Here is an 18,987-nt window from a genome sequence, read left to right as displayed (position 1 = left end):
TACTACATTCTGGAGCGGTGTAGCATGTGGTATGTGGTAACTAATCAAATAAAGGTTTAAAGCAGCAGACAGGCATTTGTTGAATGTTCTGAACTTTAACACCGCTATTTGTCTAGTTCGTTGAACGTCATTTCCTTGCACCAGCCTGACACCAGGGTACACCTGCACTACACAAGTGTGTCAAAAAATGCAGCGAACTAGATGGGGCTTGTAAAAGCAATTAGTATTTCGATACCATAGCCTGTTCCATTCCATATTTCACAGGTAAAATTGGTGCTAATTTTATTTAAGCTTCTCATGCAGCATAACCAATCAGATACAAGCCATGTGTCAAACATGCACGTGTAATATTTGTGGACTGCAATATAAATAATGTATCACTACAGACACTTAAAAGTCCCTAATTCTTCATCGGTCACATCTGGGAAAGTAACACTATGGCCACGCACAAGTACGGTTTTACTAACATATTCATGATTACTTTTTAATTTTTACTTATTTGATTTTAGTCGTACATATAATAATGTGGCCGCGGTGGCTCAGTCGGTAACGCGTCTGACTACCATGCTAAAGGTCCCGGGTTCGACCCCCGGCCGGTTCAAATCCGGGAACTTTTCTAACGATGGAAGCGGCCCCGGCGGCCACCCAGCGTCGAATAACATGGGTACCTGGGGGAAACCCTGGGGGGTAAAGGCGGTCAGGGGCGTGATGCTGATCACATCACCCCACTCACGACCGGATCAAGAAAGTGTGGGGCGTTACCCCCACACCCCCTATACGCCTTCATGGCGTGGTGCTATGCACAGGGGAACACTTTACCTTTTATATAATAATTCTTAAATGGTAAAAGGTAACACTTTACTATAGGGGTGATGGATTTCTTACTTTTTACAGGAGAACGTACTTACGGAAATCATTTTCTGTAGCGTTGTGGAAGTTCTTGAATGTAGTTTTGATCCATTTTAATGCGAATGCATGTTGCTTTCTGCTAAAATCTGTCCGACACGCTGTTTCTGCTGCTGCCATTTGCTTTCTGCACGAGAGCACAATGTTCTGTGTGTTAGATGACTTAAAACTCTCAGTGTTTTCACTATAACATGACGTGTCGAGTATTTGTATTTTTTTTAACTATGCTTGCCTAACCTAACCTTACGGAAAATGGTTTGTGGGGCTAACATCTATGGTTTGTGGGGCTAACGTCAGTGGTTTGTGAGGCTAACATCAATGGTTTGTGAGGTATTAGCATAATTTCAAATCTGGGCACGAAAGTAGGTATTTTCCGGTGAACAAGGTTGCAACACTGCATGAATCGACAAAACACACTCACAACGTGCGATGAACCAGTACGCTATCGCCATAATTTGTGTTACAGAATCGAAATAACGAGTAACAGTAAGTACTCGTAAATGTAAGAAATGGACATTATTTTCGTTAGAAATACATTATTTCACCTAAAGAAATGTTCCGCAATGCAGAATAGTACGTTAACAATGTAAAAAAGTGCAAAATAAATTATTTATAGGTAGGTGTCACCCCTATAGTAAAGTAGTACCCAGTAAAAAAAAATTTTGAGCACTACATATGATATGTCATCACCTTACAAACATTTATTTACATGTATCACTGCTAGTCACTGCACTCATCATCCCAATCCACTTCTCCACTTCAGTCTCCGAATTACCTATTTTGAAAAACCCTACATTATCACAATTGCTGACAGATCTTTCATCACTGATATCGTCATCTTCACTGCGTTCACCATCATTCAGAATGGAATATCTGACTTAAGCATCTTTTCCAGATCCAAATGGTCCAGGGGTGTAAGGGGTGGCCTTGTGGTAAGGCACCCAAAAGTCTACTTCACTTCACCATAGTACACCCCAGTAATTGCTTCTTGCAGGCAAATGGGGCTCTGGTGCCTAGATCCACGCCCAGGATATTCCTTGTGTGGGCTGAGTGCCCCTTTACAGCCTCAGCTTTAAGGGTAAGAATGTGCAATACAGAGAATGTCTTCAATTTATTTCCTACTTCTTATACTCACTAAATATGTAGTCCTGGTAGCATATTTGGGGTTAAACGTGTAAAAATTGTACATTTACGTCTATATATGTTGCAAAATTACGTTCTTCATTACCACAATCATTCTCCATACAGAAACATAGGAACAATGTTTGATGATATGAACAAGTGACGTTTGGCATTCATTGCTCTGTCTACATCATTGCCACACTGTTGCTTTGTTACTTGCAGAGCATTAATTGTTGCTTCGTTGCTGGAATGCAGTCTTTGATTAGAGGTAAGTTTGGCAATGGTGTTCAAGCGTTCTTCTAGAAAAGTGGCATCTTGTGCAATGAGGAAGCTAGTGCTACAAAACTTATATTTTGTTACAATATGTGCTCATTGGCAAACATTTAACTGGTATCCCCACGAACCATTTCTGGTAAGGTTAGGGTAAGAAAGTATCTCCAATTTCGTTAATATTTGGTATATTAACTAATTTTGGCCTTCTAATCAGTACATTATGCATGGGTAGCCCCACAAACCATTCACGGATAGCCCCACGAACCATTTCCAGTAAGGTTAGGTAAGCTTAGTTAAAATTTTGTTCGTAAAACAATGTGATACAGCTCTAAACAAAAAAAAAATTCCACTTATATTAGCTTTTCTCCAGATTTCCACACGTGACCCCCACATTTTAACAACAGATTCGTGATTAGAAGGCCAAATTTAGTTAGTATACCAAATATTAACGAAATTGGAGACATTCTCCACATTGTAAATTTACTCTGCTTTAAGGCAAAGAGCAACAGTTTTGCACTAGGTATGCATTTATTGCAATATCGACGGAATGGGCACTGCTACGAAAAGGAAACCCAACTATACAAGAGATGTGGATTTCTCCCCATGTTGCAAATGGAAGTGATTTTTCAAGTTGATTATTAAGGTGGAGACTATGTTTGAAAAATATGAAGGAAAAAAAATCAGTTTCCCATGCATTCCTTATGGTGAATGCCAGTGTTCTGAAAGTTACTTTTTAAAAAGAAGTGATTTTCAAACTTACAAGGGTTCAATTTTTACATTAAACACTTTCCCTTTGTAACCGTAAAAAGCAAACATGTCCTGTACCAAACGTTAAAGCTAAAGCACTCGTCTGCTGGACTACTGATTCCTTCAGTATTAAAATGCAGCCTACATTTTGCAAAAAAACAAAAAAAAACTTATTTACTACAAAAATGAATATTTGCTTCCAAAATACATGAATAGCATGGCAGGAATGCAAAATACTATTTTTATAAGTCTTGTGTGCACTCAAAACAACACTATGACTGACGTTAGTTGCACATAGCTTTGGAGCAAAGGGAGCAGAAGAATCTGGTCACTCTCCTCTTGCTTGAGGGCCAGAATGCACAGATTTTTCCTTCCTTGTTGTTGTTGAGCATCTAATTACATTAGTTTTTTTGCATGTCCACATTTAGGATGATAACATGATCTTATGAAGTTGTTCTGGAAGTTTTGGTGCACGTAGATGCCACATAACGCAAAATTTGAAAACACTGAAGAAACGCTTCCCTGTCAGTTTCTCCAATCCAAATGAAGGTAGATGGTCTGGGGAGCTGGAGATTTCAGTGGAAGGGGGTGAAACAAGAAAACTGCCCCACATACGTAGTCTGCCAGATGACGCATTAGCTTTCTAGGGTTAACAACAACTACTCTCTAACTCTACTACCATGTTCCAAATGAATGCAGCAATCCACCCATATGGTATTAAAAATTACAATTTCAATGAAGCATGAATATTATAAATTGATATAAATAAATAAACTGTATTACAGATAAGTAATTACTTAACATTGCGTTTTGCAACTTATGTACAATAGAGTAGGTAACAATTGCAAACACATTAAATTTGGATAGGTACTGGTTCACTGTTAGAAATGTACGTAGTGTAGTATTGAATGATTATAGTATTTTTTTGTAACAGGTTATAGTGTTAGTGTTATTCTCTTTAGCTATGTCCACCAAAATATTCATAGGGTAAATCCATATGAAGTCATACAACCTGGTTGCTTGACCATTTTAAAAAAAAAGTTTATTTTTTGTGTGGTGTGAGCCTCATATATTGACAGTTCAGAACCACTGTTATTTGATTTTTACTATCACCGATTTGAAGTTGCCAGGCATTTTATTATCATGGCGTGCGTCTTTTCTCCATTCGTAAGCAACAGTGGCAACTTTTTTTCCTCAGCTCTGGTAAGTCCTACGACAATGAGACAAAATCTGTGATGTTAAGCACATTATAGGCTACAATTATATTTATGTGTAATTTTCTAAATATTATTCCTTCATAATAAATTTTAAGGTTAAAATTGTGTATTTTAATCCCTCAAAATGACATATTCGGACATTTTTTTTGGGGGGGGGAGGCAGTTTGTTTGACACTTGAATTTTTTTGTATAAGTACCTGTGTACCAATAGAGTATGTCAAAATTATTTGAAGCTTGAGACTTTAATATTTTTTTCCCTACAGGGTCATAAACATGTACTTTTTGTTAAAAAATTCCAAGTTCAGGGTTAAATATCTCTGGTGGGCAGTTGTTTAAAAATCTGAAATTTGTACACAATACAGTGCTCCATGATAAGTAACTTCAGTAAAAATTTTGAGTTTGAGATTCAATTGGTTTAAGAGATACAAAACTCGTGAAAAATTCAACATTTTGCATTAAATATGGCATGTCTAATTTCATTTCTTATTAACATTTTGTGTTAAAATTCTGCAAACTGTAATTTGGAATGTCAATGAACAACATTACAATACTGAAATGGATCTACAATAAAGTATATATACGAGGGTGTGCTGAAAAGTAAAGCTTCCTATGTTTTTATTTTCTTTGTTACCTTGTAAACAAATTTTGGATTTTGAGCAACCATACATTACACTTGTAACTGCTAAGACTTTCCCGCTTCTCCATTGAAGGTTTCAAACTTCTATCGGCAAGGGGGTGCTGAACTATTGCGAGGAGAATGGCAGCATGTAACCATGCAATGTTATTGAAACGCCTGTAGTAGCGTGGAGTGATAGAGTTTCTCTCCACAGAAAATATGCTACAAATTTACATTCATCTGAGACTAAAGGCATTTTATGGGGGTGAATGTGTAGACATCAGTTCTGTGCGATCTTGAGTTTATCATGCTCTTAAAGAAAACCCCAGCTGAAGAAATCTCAGCTATGTGAGAGAATGGAATGAAAGACCGCGAACTGCAACTGATGGAGGTCATCGGAATCGTGTTCAGCTTGGGTTTTCTTAACAGTAACAATGTTCCCAAGGAATGATTGGTGCTGATCACGAGCTAACCGGTAATGGGCAAGCAAAGACACACATGGTTACACACTGATTTTTGTTATTGTCAAATAACACACGTGGTACCCATGCACCCAATTTCTGTACCTTACCCATCAAATGCAAATGGCGCACAATGGTTAAGTGGTCACATTCCATGAGTTGTGCCAATTCCCACATTGTTTGACGGGGATTCTCGTGAAGATACTGATTTAAGCGATCTTCATCAAAATCTGTCTTGTCTTCCTGAACGTGGATCATCAGATAAGTCAAATTGCTCTCCCTGGAACCGAGAGAACCATTTCATTGCTGTAATTTCAGCAATGGCATTAGCACCGAACACGGCACAAATTGTTTTCATTGCTCCTGCTGCACTTGATCCTCAGTTAAACTCAGCAGAATGTCCCGGAAATGGTCCACTTGACACTCCAATCTTGTTTCGGCTGCAAAATAGACAACATGTGTTCCAAAATAGAATACACTGTGTTTTCACAAACACAAAACTACAAAGTAAGCAATAATAATGGAATAACGGACAACGAACTCTTGGCAACATAGTGTTGCCAACACACAAGAAAATGCTACAAACTTATGCACCAACCCAATATATTCCCAGTATAGATTTTCTTTAATTACAATGCCTGTAAATAAAAATAGCTCAATGCACATAGGTGAGATTGTGTTATTGAAAAATATCATGTTGAGTTTGCGTTCAATATGAATTGTTTGCACTTAACCACTGTACTTGGTTCATTATATGTACACACACATGTTTCAGAGACTAATTCTGTCTCTGTCTTCATGGCAGTGTAGGTCATGTGTTATATGCTGGAGACCCTGCCACAGTTACGTAACGTTCCCAGGCATCCTATTTTCTCTTCTGTTTACAGTGTGACTGCCTTCTCCAAACACATCCTCGGGGATATAGAAAATAGACTACCCTGAAAACTAATTGGTCTTCAGGGCATTGGTGTGTACATATAGTAAACCAAGTACAGGGGTAAAAGAATTCATGGTAAATCAACCACCACTGATCACACTAAACATGCAATTTTTAAGAGGGGTGGTATTTGTTTGTGCCAGGCTGTAATTATATTGCCTTTTTTAAGAGCAAATGCTTTTATTGAGAGTCTAGTGGAGGTAAAGTATATGCTCACTATTGCAAACATTGATATATGTTAAAATTTCATTTCTGTAATTTTTTAGGACCATGATCCCTCTACTAGTTCACCCAGGACCTGATACCTGGAACAGAAGTTGAAGAACAGCCAGCATCCATCGACAAAATGAATGGAGGAACTTCACCAAGATGGATGATGGCATTGGATGAAAGTGGAACTTAAGTGAGTAGCGGTTAAATTTCAATTTTCTATTTTTGCATTGGGGTGTGTGTGTGTATGTTATGTGCACACATTGCCTAAGAATGCTTCAATAAAGTGTAAAATGTTCAGATTTGATTCGATTAAATAGAAGTGATCCTTTGCAGTTTTCTTCCTTTTTGAGGTAAATGTGCAAACTTTATAAAATCCATTAAAAAAGTTTTTAAAATTGATCGGGAAAGTAAGTTAAAAGTGTTCACTAGAGATGTTGTCTTATGGTCTTATTTACCACATTCTTGATATAGAAAAATTAAACTTGTGGTTGAATAGTAAAATGATAAAAGCAGTTAACATTTTGGTCATGGTTCTGTTTGTGTAGTGATTTTTGCAAGTTTTACAGGAGGATGAGGAATGAATTTAATATACTGGAAATGGTTGGGGAAGTATGTTTGAAGTTCAGAGAGACATTTCGGGGAGAGGGAGGTGGGGGGGAGTTAAAGATGAAAAAGTATTAATTTGTTAGCAGTTCTGTCAGGGAAGGTAGATTGTTCAAGTGACCACACTTGTTCTTCTTTCACACCAGAAATATTGCATACACATTCAATAGATAAAAGAAAGTGAAGAAATACTAAGGCAACCAACCTGGCAATTCTAATCTACGTAAAACATATAAATAATAACACAGGAAGCACACAGAGCATATTTATAATGTTAAAAGCACCAAGAAGTAAGTTTTACCTACAACTTGAGAGCATTCCTTAGTTTACGTAGTCCAGGTTTGATGTTTTAATCAGTGGTGTGAGTTTTTTCTAATACTTCTGACAGCATGAAGAAAGTCTTTGGAATGAGGCTGAAACAGTGGTGTATTCTCACATGTTAATCTGGTTTACTACCAGTAAGCCAACGTTTTTCTTATATGTACAAAATGCCACAAAATTTGAAGTTGCCGGAGTTTGTTTTACTTGCATGCCTACATTGGTTTTTATTTGTACTATATCTAATCAATATATAATAAGTTTGTACAGTAAGTAAGAATTGTCGCAGTAAAACAGAACAAATTTTCAGAACACACCACTGGCATGAAACGTCATATGTACCATATATATTGTGGGTACTATTACATATTTTTTGCATTGTAAGAGCACCTGCTTAATCCACTCATGTGAGCATATATGGTAGTGGAATGATAAAATCCTGCACAAAAAACAATGTGAAATCACAGAACATGTTCAGTGTGTGCTTATGCACACAGAATTTTATTCATGCAGAAGATGCTTGTACATGGAACCTGGACCAACATTTTGACTAAAAAGGTTGTAGTATGCCTACAATGGTTGTAACAACTTGCACAGAGTTTGCTGTTATTGAGGTTGTAGACAGGCTAAAGTTGGACTTGGTAGTTTAGTGTTGGAATGCGATAGACTCAGCTTATATCCATGGTTCTCGTAACTTTCCTGTAAGTTATCATAATCCTTAGTGTCACATAACTTTTTTTGTATGTATGTGTAATGTCACTGAGAAGATCAAGGCAGACACATATTTCTTAATCAAATTATGTGAGGATTCGTTTTTTACTCTATGGCCCCTTGACAACTGTCATTTTTATTCTGTTTGTGTGCTACCATGCCTGGCAATCATGGTTGCCACCATTTTTTAAAAGAAAATTGATTTGCCTCAAGCACATGGGGTTTTGCTCAACTTGTCATATGTGGCTGTAGACTCATCCTTCCATGTTCCCAGTTAAATATATTATCCTTCAGGCTATCTCTCATGGTTTTGCCTACTCAGTCCACTGCCGAACATATGCGAGAAACGTTTAGTCAACAATTTGAAATTAATATTGTGATTTTCCATCCAGATCTAGGTGTGTGATATTATTTTAATAAAAAGAAATGAAAATTTCAGTCTGAATTACAGTTTGACTCTGCTTTCATTTACAATTATCCCCCTTCATCACTGACAGTTTTTAACAGGAGGACGAGAGGGTTGTGTTGAAACTGAAAAAACAACAACCTCATATCCTAATTGGTAATTTACTTAGTTTCTTAATTTGTGTACACTCTTGTTTTCTCTTCACACCAATATAAACATATTTCAGCAAGACTAGCATTATATTTTCTTTCGTGGCAAAAGTTAGCTCTTGCATGCTTTTGACTGGTTTTATTTCTGAAATGCTTGAACAGTTTGATTATTGCATGTGACTTTTACCCATAGTATTGATGATTAGTTATAGTAATGTATTGTTATAATTATTTTGCACATGATTGCAATTTTAAGTTATGTTTCTACTTTCAGAGTTCAACATTGAACTAGAGAAAGTTTGAGGTGATTCATTTACTACAATGTGGAACATTTGTTTTATTTGTGTCCCACAAATTTTTACTGATTTATTGCCATGAAATGTTCCTTGCGAGGTAAACTGGGAAGAATAAAGAAAAAATGAAGAGAAGAGGGTGTGTTTGGGAAAGCATGTGTCTGGACTGGAAATATCAGGATGTAATTTTATTTTTAATTTGTCAAATTCTCATTCTTTAACGTGAATTTCTCCATCCCAGAGAAGCAAGTTTGCAAATTATGCTAAATTTAGCTTAATTATATTTGGGTTGGCATCACTGCTCTGCTTCAAAACAACTTCCTCCTTGACACAGCAAAAATTAGTGGCTTGGATCTGTGTCCTCTTTTTCATTACCTGAGGCACATGGGGGTTGGGGCCGACTGTTGGTTTGTCGTAGGGAGCTCCGGCTGCATAAATGGTATGTAGGACCACGTGTGCAGCTCTGCCATTATTGGTTTCTGGTGCTGACGATATGAAGCTTGAAGATGCCACTAATGTTATCGGTGCATGTGCAAACGTGCTAGTATTTTAACAAGTATTATTAAAGAATCATGCTTTGTAAATGGGATAACTGAACAGAGAAACATTCAAGCAATGAAGTGTTTAGGAAGTTAAGATCATTTTGTGTTTATTATCCCTCAAAAATCTGAATTCTTACTTAAACAGGGTGGCTACTCACTGGGAATTCCAGGAATTGTGCATGAATTATTAGCTCCGGGAATTCTGCGGAATTCTGCTGGAATTTTACTCCGTAGACGTGAAAAATTGTAACTTTCATTAATCCAAATCCCATTGAATCTGTACATATTTATAAATGCTCTGGGTTATGTTTTTCACAGTTCAGCATCTGTGTTTATCGAGGAAGTTAAAGAAAGCCGCAGTGGAAAACAAAGTCCGTATACTTTGTTAATGTTCCTCACATAACAATCTCTCTGACAGACATAGCAAGTCATGTGATGACGCCAGATCTAACTTTTTTCGAGAATTTAAGCTACGAGTTCCTTTATGACTGAAATTGGACTGAGTTTAGAGTCAGTTAATTGTCTGTGTGGATACGTTGGAATCACAATGACCCTTTATATTGTATATATATTTTTGTGTAAGAGGGGAGGGCCAGTAATAAGTAATGTTGAAATAGAGGAAATTCTTATTTGTATCCTTGAATTTTAGAAAGGATCGCCTTGAAAACTAGGAATTATACTTGAATTTTATCAGGGTTTTAGAGTAGCCACCCTGTTAAGTTAGTCATATTGCTATTTTTTTTTTAAATCTAAAAAAAACACCTGGATGGGCTTTTTCACAAAAAAAACACTGCAACATTAGCTAACATAATTATGCCATAGTATTTACCAGGCTGGTTTTTAGAAATGTATTACAAAACATGGGAGAAACTGGTCTGGATGTGTATGTAATTTTTTGTTATTAATGTCTAGAGTACTTAATTTAAATATGGTTATCAGAGCAGAAAGTATACTTGAAACCTGGCAGAATTACCATTGGACGCAGCAAGATTACGCAAATTTTATTCAAGTGCTTGTCGAAATATTTATTAACCAGTCCTCATAAAATAACTAATTATATGTTTAAATATTATACATGTGCCTAAACAATACTTCAATATTTTGCAGATTCTACATTTGGGCAGATTCGCATCAACTGTATTGGATGGCTACACCAACTGATGTGCTTAGTCTAAGACAGGTAGGGGCAATATCTTACATGTGAGTCATTCCATGCCAAATCAACACAGATATGTGCAATTTCCAACCTGACCATCTCCGATTTTCATGAAATTTGGGGAGTTGAAACTATGCATGGAACTTAGTAACTATGAAAATTTTTAGTCTCGTGCATCTTGTAATTGTTAAATTATTCAAGGTCAAAGTTAGCAGAAATTGCCCTTTTTGAGCCCACTTAGCTATACTAAATGTGCTGTAACTCCACCACTATTTCGCCTAGAAAGTTCAAATAAATCTTATTGTACATGGAATTGAAAAAAACTTTACAGTGATATATAACAAGCCCACCTTTTGATAAAAATATAATTTTGTCACGCGACCTTGACTTTTGACCTTGAATATATCAAAACATCATCTTGTTGGAACACTTAACTACTGGAAATGACAGAGTCACAACTTTTGCAGCAGCAGAACTGTGGTTTTGACAGTTGTGCACATGCTCCAAGATGAAAATCTTCTCATCAGTAAAAATAAGTTTTTGAAGACCATCACCAGCGACCAAACAATACGTGTATGTGCTTTTTCCGATCACTTTTGTTTCATTTTATCAATGGGGAAGTGAACACAATCATACTTTCTAGTCTAAAATTAAACAAGGAATAAAAAGAAAGAGTGGATATTTAAAAAAAAAAAATAGCACGAGAAAAATAGCTCAAAAGAAAGTCTCCGAAATTTTTGGCCACTTGTAATAGTAATAATGAGTGTCTGCTCTATACCTGGAATGGATATTATAAAATTAGGCTGTTGTTATACTTTTGTTTCATTATGTGCACATTTAATCTCCATTTATTTTGATTATTCAAATAAGTTTTCATAATATTTAGAACAAGAACAGGTAAGCATTAAAAAAAAAAAAAGATTTGGAAACAATTATAAATGTTATGGACATAAATATCACCCACATGTACTGATGAGGAGGGATTAGCATGAAATATCAAAGAGCCACATTTTCAAATAAATTTTCAGCAATCTACAGTATACCGTTGTATTTGTGCACTATTCCTCCTCCCCTTGCTTTATAAGTATATTTTATAAAAACAGGGTGCGCAACCTATTTTCTCAAGACAAAATGTATCAGTCTCATGTGTTAGAAAGGTGAAGAAAATCTTCACGAAAACTTTATTTAGATATGTATAGGTTTGTTGAAGGCTGAATAACTGACTGATCTTCATTTCAAGGAAGCACAAGAATTTTTCCCCCCCCAATTACAAGTCTGGAAGTTAAGAGGAAAGGAAATGTGACCTTTTTTTTTTATTCCTGATGTTGAAACACCTTGAAGCATAAATCATGTTGTATTCATTTGTGGCCTACTTGATTATGATGGAATTTCCCCACCTGTACATTTGGGTGATATTTATGTCCATGACATTTATAATTGCTTTCACATATTTTTTTCAAATTTTTATCTGTCCTTGCTCTAAATATTCTTAAAAACTGGTGTAAAAAAGGTAAAAAAAAAAGGTAAAGTGTTCCCCTGTGCATAGCACCACGCCATGAAGGCGTATAGGGGGTGTGGGGGTAACGCCCCACACTTTCTTGATCCGGTCGTGAGTGGGGGTGATGTGATCAGCATCACGCCCCTGACCGCCTTTACCCCCCAGGGTTTCCCCCAGGTACCCATGTTATTCGACGCTGGGTAGGCGCCGGGGCCGCTTCCACCGTTAGAAAAGTTCCCGGATTTGAACGGCCGGGGATCGAACCCGGGACCTTGAGCATGGTAGTCAGACGCGTTACCGACTGAGCCACCGTGGCCACAAAACTGGTGTGAATATTGGAAATAAATTGAGATTATGTATGTACAGTCATGGAAGGAAATACTTTCCGAATAAACCTACTGGTATTAAGGCTCTATGGGGAAGTATTTTTTTTTCTATGACTGTGCACTTCTCAAAAGTTAACTGACCACCCGGAAGTATTTCGAAGTCCAGAAATCATTAATGTGGCAGTGTAGCTCTTGAACACTAGCATAGAGTAGCCAAACTTACTACAGGCTCAATTACTGTACTAAATAAATAACAGGGGTGTAAGATTTACATTCTTGCTTATCACATGCTTATTACAGAAACTATGTTCATGCAACATATTAATAGAGAACAAAATGTAAAATTTAATAATGTTAGAGAATATTTGCAATTCTGTGTGTTGAAATTGGTAGCCAAGAAACCTTGATGAGGTTGAAAACATTGCATTTGGTAATTGCCCAAAATCGCTGTCAAGTCTGAACACAGAGATGCATAATTATGAATAGTTATTACGAAATAAATTTAATAATACTTTTCAAAGTATCGTGTAAGGTGCAAGAATTAATATTTTTCACAATCTACAGTGAAAATGTGATCGTAACATGGGAATTGGTAACATGCACGATTATAGACATGTTCAAGACACTTGTTTTCCACTGGTCTTATGGAGCAGTTGGTACAATGCTCAAGTCTGAGCTTTCTTGTCTTTCAACGAATTAGACATCATGGGTTCAAATCCTAACCTCTCCAGTTTGGTTTATATGTACAGGGAGTAGACAGATTAAAATGGAAACACTTGAAAAAGTTATACAGTACCCTCTTAATACAACGTGGGACCCCTTTAGCCTTCTAAAAAACTTGGATTCGTAGTGGAATTCAGTTGTACAAACCCTGAATACTCTGGTGGAATGTTGTACTATACTTCCAAAAGCACATCACACAGTTGCTGCAGAGATGAGGGTGGAGGAAATCTGCATCGTACTCGATCCTCTAAAACCAACCACAGTGGTTCAATAATGTTGAGGTCTGGTGATTGTGTTTGCCAGGAAAGGTGTTGGAAGTTCATCTTCATGTTTCGTAAACCAAGACTGAAAAGCTTTGGCATTCTGAATAGGTGCATAGCATCTGGAAAGATTGCATCCTTGTTGGGGAACAACAGCTGTGTCATAGCATGCATCTGGTCACCTAAATGTCAGTGTAGTTACTGGTCGTAATTTTACCTTGCAGATGAATGATGGGGCCAACAGAATACTAGCCCAAACCATCACAGACCCACCTCCATGTCTGACAGTAGGATGCAGACAGTCTGGAAACAGGTACATGAACAGTTGTCAGAAACAACAAGAAATACGATTGATGTGACCACATTGCCTTTTTCCAGTCACCACAGGTCCATGTTTTGTGCTCAGTGCACATCTGCCGTATGTTAATTGAGTTCTGATGTCACTTTTGCAGCTGTAGTTCTACGGTACTTTGTGACAATTCTCTTTAATGCCCGGCAATCCCTGTCACCTAGGATTGGCTATCGTCCACTATTTTTTTTTGCTGATGTTGTCTTGACGCTGTCCCCCTTGCTACACCAAATATATGTGGCAGTCCGTTATTTATGCATCAGCTAAATGCGCTCCAACAATCTGCCCTCTTTGGAAATCCAATAGATCTCCCATTTTGTAGTTTTACCTTGGAACCGTTGCACATGAAAATTCGTACTGCACTGACTCTGGCACTACAATGGGCAAACGTGGTGATAACAAATGCCCATCGCAATGCATGACAGTTCAATGCTGCCAACTCTGAAAGAATTACGCTTCCCTTAGCAGTGTGTTTCCAATAAACTGTTCACCCCCTGTATATAACATTGATATTTGATGAAACTGTTGCTCAGCTTTTTTTTTCTTCTGATGCTGATGTTAAATTATATGAGGTTATTTCACAGCCTAATGTGGTTGTCAGATTTAACTCTTAAACTTTCTGCTCAAATCAGGTATGCTATATTTGACAAGTTATTTAAATATTTTGAAATTGAAATTAATTTATATTATACAGGGTGTTTCAGAGCAACCCAGACACTACCTTTTTCTCGAGGACGGGAGATCGTATCAAGTTGAAACAAAAAAATGCACCACTAAGTTGGGCCCAAAGAATCTGTAAAAAGTATTTGCAACAGCCCGAAAGCCACCCTTTGTCGTTTTTAGTGGGGGGCATATGCCCCGTTCGTGTGATTTTCAAATAGGAACGGTATGTTTGGAATGCATATTCGGAAAGTCAGGGAAAAAATACGATTGTCATATGAAACATTTGTCTGTACCACCTACCGTTTTCCATGTAGAAAATGGTTTTGCAAAAAAAGGAAGGTGAGCCAAATCGAGTATACCGAGCTTAACAATTAAGATAAGTGCAGCACCATAACAGTTTCGGAAAGTGAAGGACACAAACTTTCCAACGATATGCCACATGATGACAGCGGGACTAAAAAAGGATGAAACTGCGTGACCCAAAAAACGGGATCTAAAGTTAGGAAAGAACTCGAAAATTTCAAATGGAAAGGGAAAGCGGGGTCGAGTAATACCTCATTTTAAAGGTCAGAGAAAACGTGAAAAGGATGCAAACATGATTTTGTAATTCACTGACCAGTTTCAAAATGGCGACCACAACAATTCCGACCCCTGAAGTTGGTGTTCCAAAGTGAGGAATTACGTACGTAAATAGGAAAACACAAACACTGGACAGAGTACATAAGATCCTGTACAAACAATTATGGTAATGGGTCCGCTCTTGAAACACCATACTACTGTAAGCTTTGTTTGCGCTGCAAATTTGACCGCCCTTCACACTTTCTCCAGGCTTAGGACTGGCAATGAATGGTTTACTGTCACGCACAATAAGGAATTCGTTGGAGTGTTTAACGGTTGCTTCGCCAACGAAAACGGTCCTTTTCTCACGATTGTTTCCCAAACCATTGTTTGACAAGAGAAATAGGCCTAACTGAAATGATGATAAGAAAAACGAAAGAGTAATCAGAAACCAATGAACAACGAAAACGAGAAGAATAGGTAATGAATAGTGTGATGCACATTCACCAACTTACAGTAGATGTTCGAAATGTCTTCCCTCGGTCTCAATGCATTTCTGCACACGAACACTGAAATCATTCTGTGCTGCAATAACTTCTGCCTCACTAATCTCCCTGCATGCAGCAACTATGCGCTCGATCATGTCGTCCCTCGTAAGGCGATTTTGGTAAACAGTTTCTTTCAGCCGTCCCCAGAGGTAATAATCTAAACATGTTAAGTCTGGTGACCTAGGAGGCTAGGGCACAGACCCACCTCTACCTACCCAGCGATCACGAAACATTGCATTCACCTGAATTCTCGCTGTCAGCTCAAAATGTGCTGGGCAGCCATCTTGTTGTAGCCACATGTGTGTTCTGATGTGTAAGGGGACGTCTTCGAGAAGACTGGGCAATTGTTCTTGAAGAAATGTGCAGTACACAACACCTGTAAGCCTCGCTTAAAAAAAAATTGGTCCAATTATTCGTCCGCCGATGATTCCATACCACACATTCACAGATCATCTACGTTGATGATCAACCTCTTGCATCCACCTTGGGTTTTCGGCAGCCCAGTAATGCATGTTGTGCCGATTTACCTGACCATCTCTTTTAAATGTAGCCACAACATTTTGTCAAAGAATCGAACATTTGCATTCACTTGAGCCTTAGACCACATACAAAAGTCTAGCCTGCTTTGAAAATCAGTTCCGTGTAGCTCTTGATGCAAGGACACGTGATACGAATGAAATCTGTGATCCTTGAAAATTTTTCTCACTGTACTTGCGCTGACACCAGAATCACGAGCAACTTGCCTGATACTCACGTGAGGATTGAGATGGAAGGCTGCAAGTACACCAGCAGACCTCTCATCTCGAACAGACCGAGCAATGCGTTCATGTTTGTGACTGCTAGAAGGCTGAACATTGCCCCTTCTGCGTACACGATCGGCAAGGGTGCGAAAAACATGTCTTGAATGATGTTCCCGATCGGTATACCTTGGAGCATACACACGAGCAGCAGCAGAACAATTTCGTTGGCACTCACCCAACACAATGAGCATATCAAATGCTTCTTTGTTCGTGAAGGCATTATTAGTTCACATTCAACAATTTGCCACTGCGAATTAAGTGCAGGAATGCACACTACCCGCGAGGAAGGCACTGTAGAACGTCCTGAGGTACCACACAATGCCTTCGACGATGCAGCCACTTGTAACAGACAACGGTGAATGAGACCAAGATTGGAGGGGCGTATTCGTGTTATCAGTGGAAGCACACTGGAACCGACTGCTATGCAGGAGAGCTCATCACACCTCGACCCGTGGTACTTTCTGATTGCCTTTGTTGAACCGGGCAGTGGTAACAGCGTACGTGCAGTCAAATGGAACTGGACGCACCGGCAATTGGCATACTTTGTAATTTGTTGGCTGGGCCAGCATGATGTGTTGTGTACTGCAGCCTACCCAACACGTGTGCTTATGCTTATTCCTACTCGTACACAATGGACCTGAAGTTCTACTCACTGCATGTTGTACACTCACAGAGGCATGTACTAATACGAAACCGCAAACCTCTCATCCGGACCTTTAGTACACTGATGTTACATGTGACGGATGGCATGGTCTGACAAATGGTAGCGAACCAGTTACCATTTAGAAACCTTGTCACAAATAAACAGCTGTTCCGCTGGCATTCTTTGTACAGGATCTCATGTACTCTGTCCAGTGTTTGTGTTTTGCTATTTACATACGTAATTCCTCACTTTGAAACACCAACTTCAGGGGTCGGAATTGTTTTGGTCGCCATTTTGAAACCGGTCAGTGGATTACAAAATCATGTTCGCATCCTTTTCACGTTTTCTGTGACCTTTAAAGCGAGGTATTACTCGACCCCCCTTTGCCATTTGAAATTTTCGAGTTCTTCCCAAACTTTAAATCCCCTATTTGGGGTCATGCGGTTTCATCCTTTTTTTAGTCCCGCAGTCATCATGTGGCATATCGTTGGAAAGTTTGTGTCCTTCACTTTCCGAAACTGTTATGGTGCTGCACTTATCTTAATTGTTAAGCTCTGTATACTCGATTTGGCTCACCTTCCTTTTTTTGCAAAACCATTTTCTACACAGAAAACGGTAGATGGTACAGACAAATGTTTCATATGACAATCGTATTTTTTCTCTGCCTTTCCGAATCTGCATTCCAAACATACCCTTCCCATTTGAAAATTGCACGAACGGGGCATGTGCCCCCACTATAACCACAAAGGGTGATTTTTGGGCTGTTGCAAATACTTTCTACGGATTCTTTGGGCATTTTTTTTGTTTCAACTTGATACGATCTCCCGTTCTCAAGAAAAAGGTAGTGTCTGGGTCGCTCTGAAACACCCTGTATATTCTTGAAAAGAATAAGTATCTGAACTTGACCATCTCTAGAAAGGAATTAATTAGATATAATAAGCTGTTTTTAGCTATAATAAATGGCTCTTTTTTTTCTGTAACACACACACATATTATGCTTATGCTAATTTTTCACAGAGCATTTTCTTTCCCCCACGAAGACCATTTTTTACCCATAATAAACAATAGATAAACAATAGATTAGTAATTTAAAGTGCATTTCATAATGTTTTATGTACTTCATACTTTCTCTGCTTGGAATTTCAACATGCAGAATCGCAAATATTCTCTAACATTAATCATCATATTTAATTGATTAATGGAAAATTGTTGTATCCTTAGGCACATATGGCCATTTTGCACCCTTCAATGTATTAAAGGGGTGTAAAAGTTCCCAAGAGAAAGGTTAAAAGTACAAGGTTGTAAAGCAACCTGCACAACACACAAAAGCAGTGACGTGCACTGAGGAGTAGCTAGTCTAGCAGAGATAGATCAATCAATCTCACATCTCGAATTATTTTCAAATCACAATATTTATTGTCTTGTTAAAGCCACCACAGCTCATATGCAACACCTTCTTTTCCACGCGCTTCTCGTCCATCGGTGTTCTCCACGGACAAAGCTCAGGGTGGCGACAGACCTGGAAAACCTGGAAAACCGGGAAAAGTCAGGGAATTTGAGGTGTCAAAAAAAGTCAGGGAAATGTCAGGGAATTTCGTCTTTTTTTTTTTTTTTTAATATATCGTTATGGAACTCTGCACGGGAACAGGAAATCTCGTTCGTAAGTTTCATCCTCAACTTTTAGGCCCCTTTTATGCACACCACGGCGCCAGAAAGCAGTGATGGCAGGAGGATAGAGAGAGAAAGAGAGAGAGAGAGAGAGAGAGAGAGAGAGTGAGAGAAAGAGAGAGATAGAGAGATATTTCTCTCCCCCGGGCTTCTCGGCGGGAATTTTAAATTCGAACACTCTTTGAAGGAAAATTGTTATAACTCGGGCACTATGGGAGCAATCTACTTAGGATAACTTTTGTTTTGCAGCTAAAACATCAGAGCATGCAACAGTGTACAAT

General features: G+C 38.2%; 1 protein-coding gene across 3 annotated transcripts in view; it reads left to right on the top strand.

The window, feature by feature from the left end:
* The window catches only part of LOC145985281 (E3 ubiquitin-protein ligase SIAH1A-like), a 166,702-nt gene that overhangs the window by 124,293 nt on the left and 23,422 nt on the right, over positions 1–18,987 (top strand). For 2 of the 3 annotated variants that reach the window (XR_014441414.1, XR_014441415.1), the window contains exons 2-3: positions 6,546–6,682; positions 10,622–10,694. The gene's annotated coding sequence lies outside the window, so the exon portion shown is untranslated. Of the gene's footprint in view, positions 1–1,629; positions 1,985–6,545; positions 6,683–10,621; positions 10,695–18,987 lie in introns of those variants that run through there. The other variant, XR_014441416.1, reaches the window with a different exon arrangement.

The sequence above is a fragment of the Lepisma saccharinum genome, chromosome 3 (assembly GCF_977018435.1).
Source record: "Lepisma saccharinum chromosome 3, izLepSacc3.1, whole genome shotgun sequence".
Lineage (NCBI taxonomy): Eukaryota > Metazoa > Arthropoda > Insecta > Zygentoma > Lepismatidae > Lepisma > Lepisma saccharinum.
The sequence above is the reverse complement of the archived record's forward strand: the minus strand, read 5'-3'. Positions and strand labels throughout refer to the sequence as shown.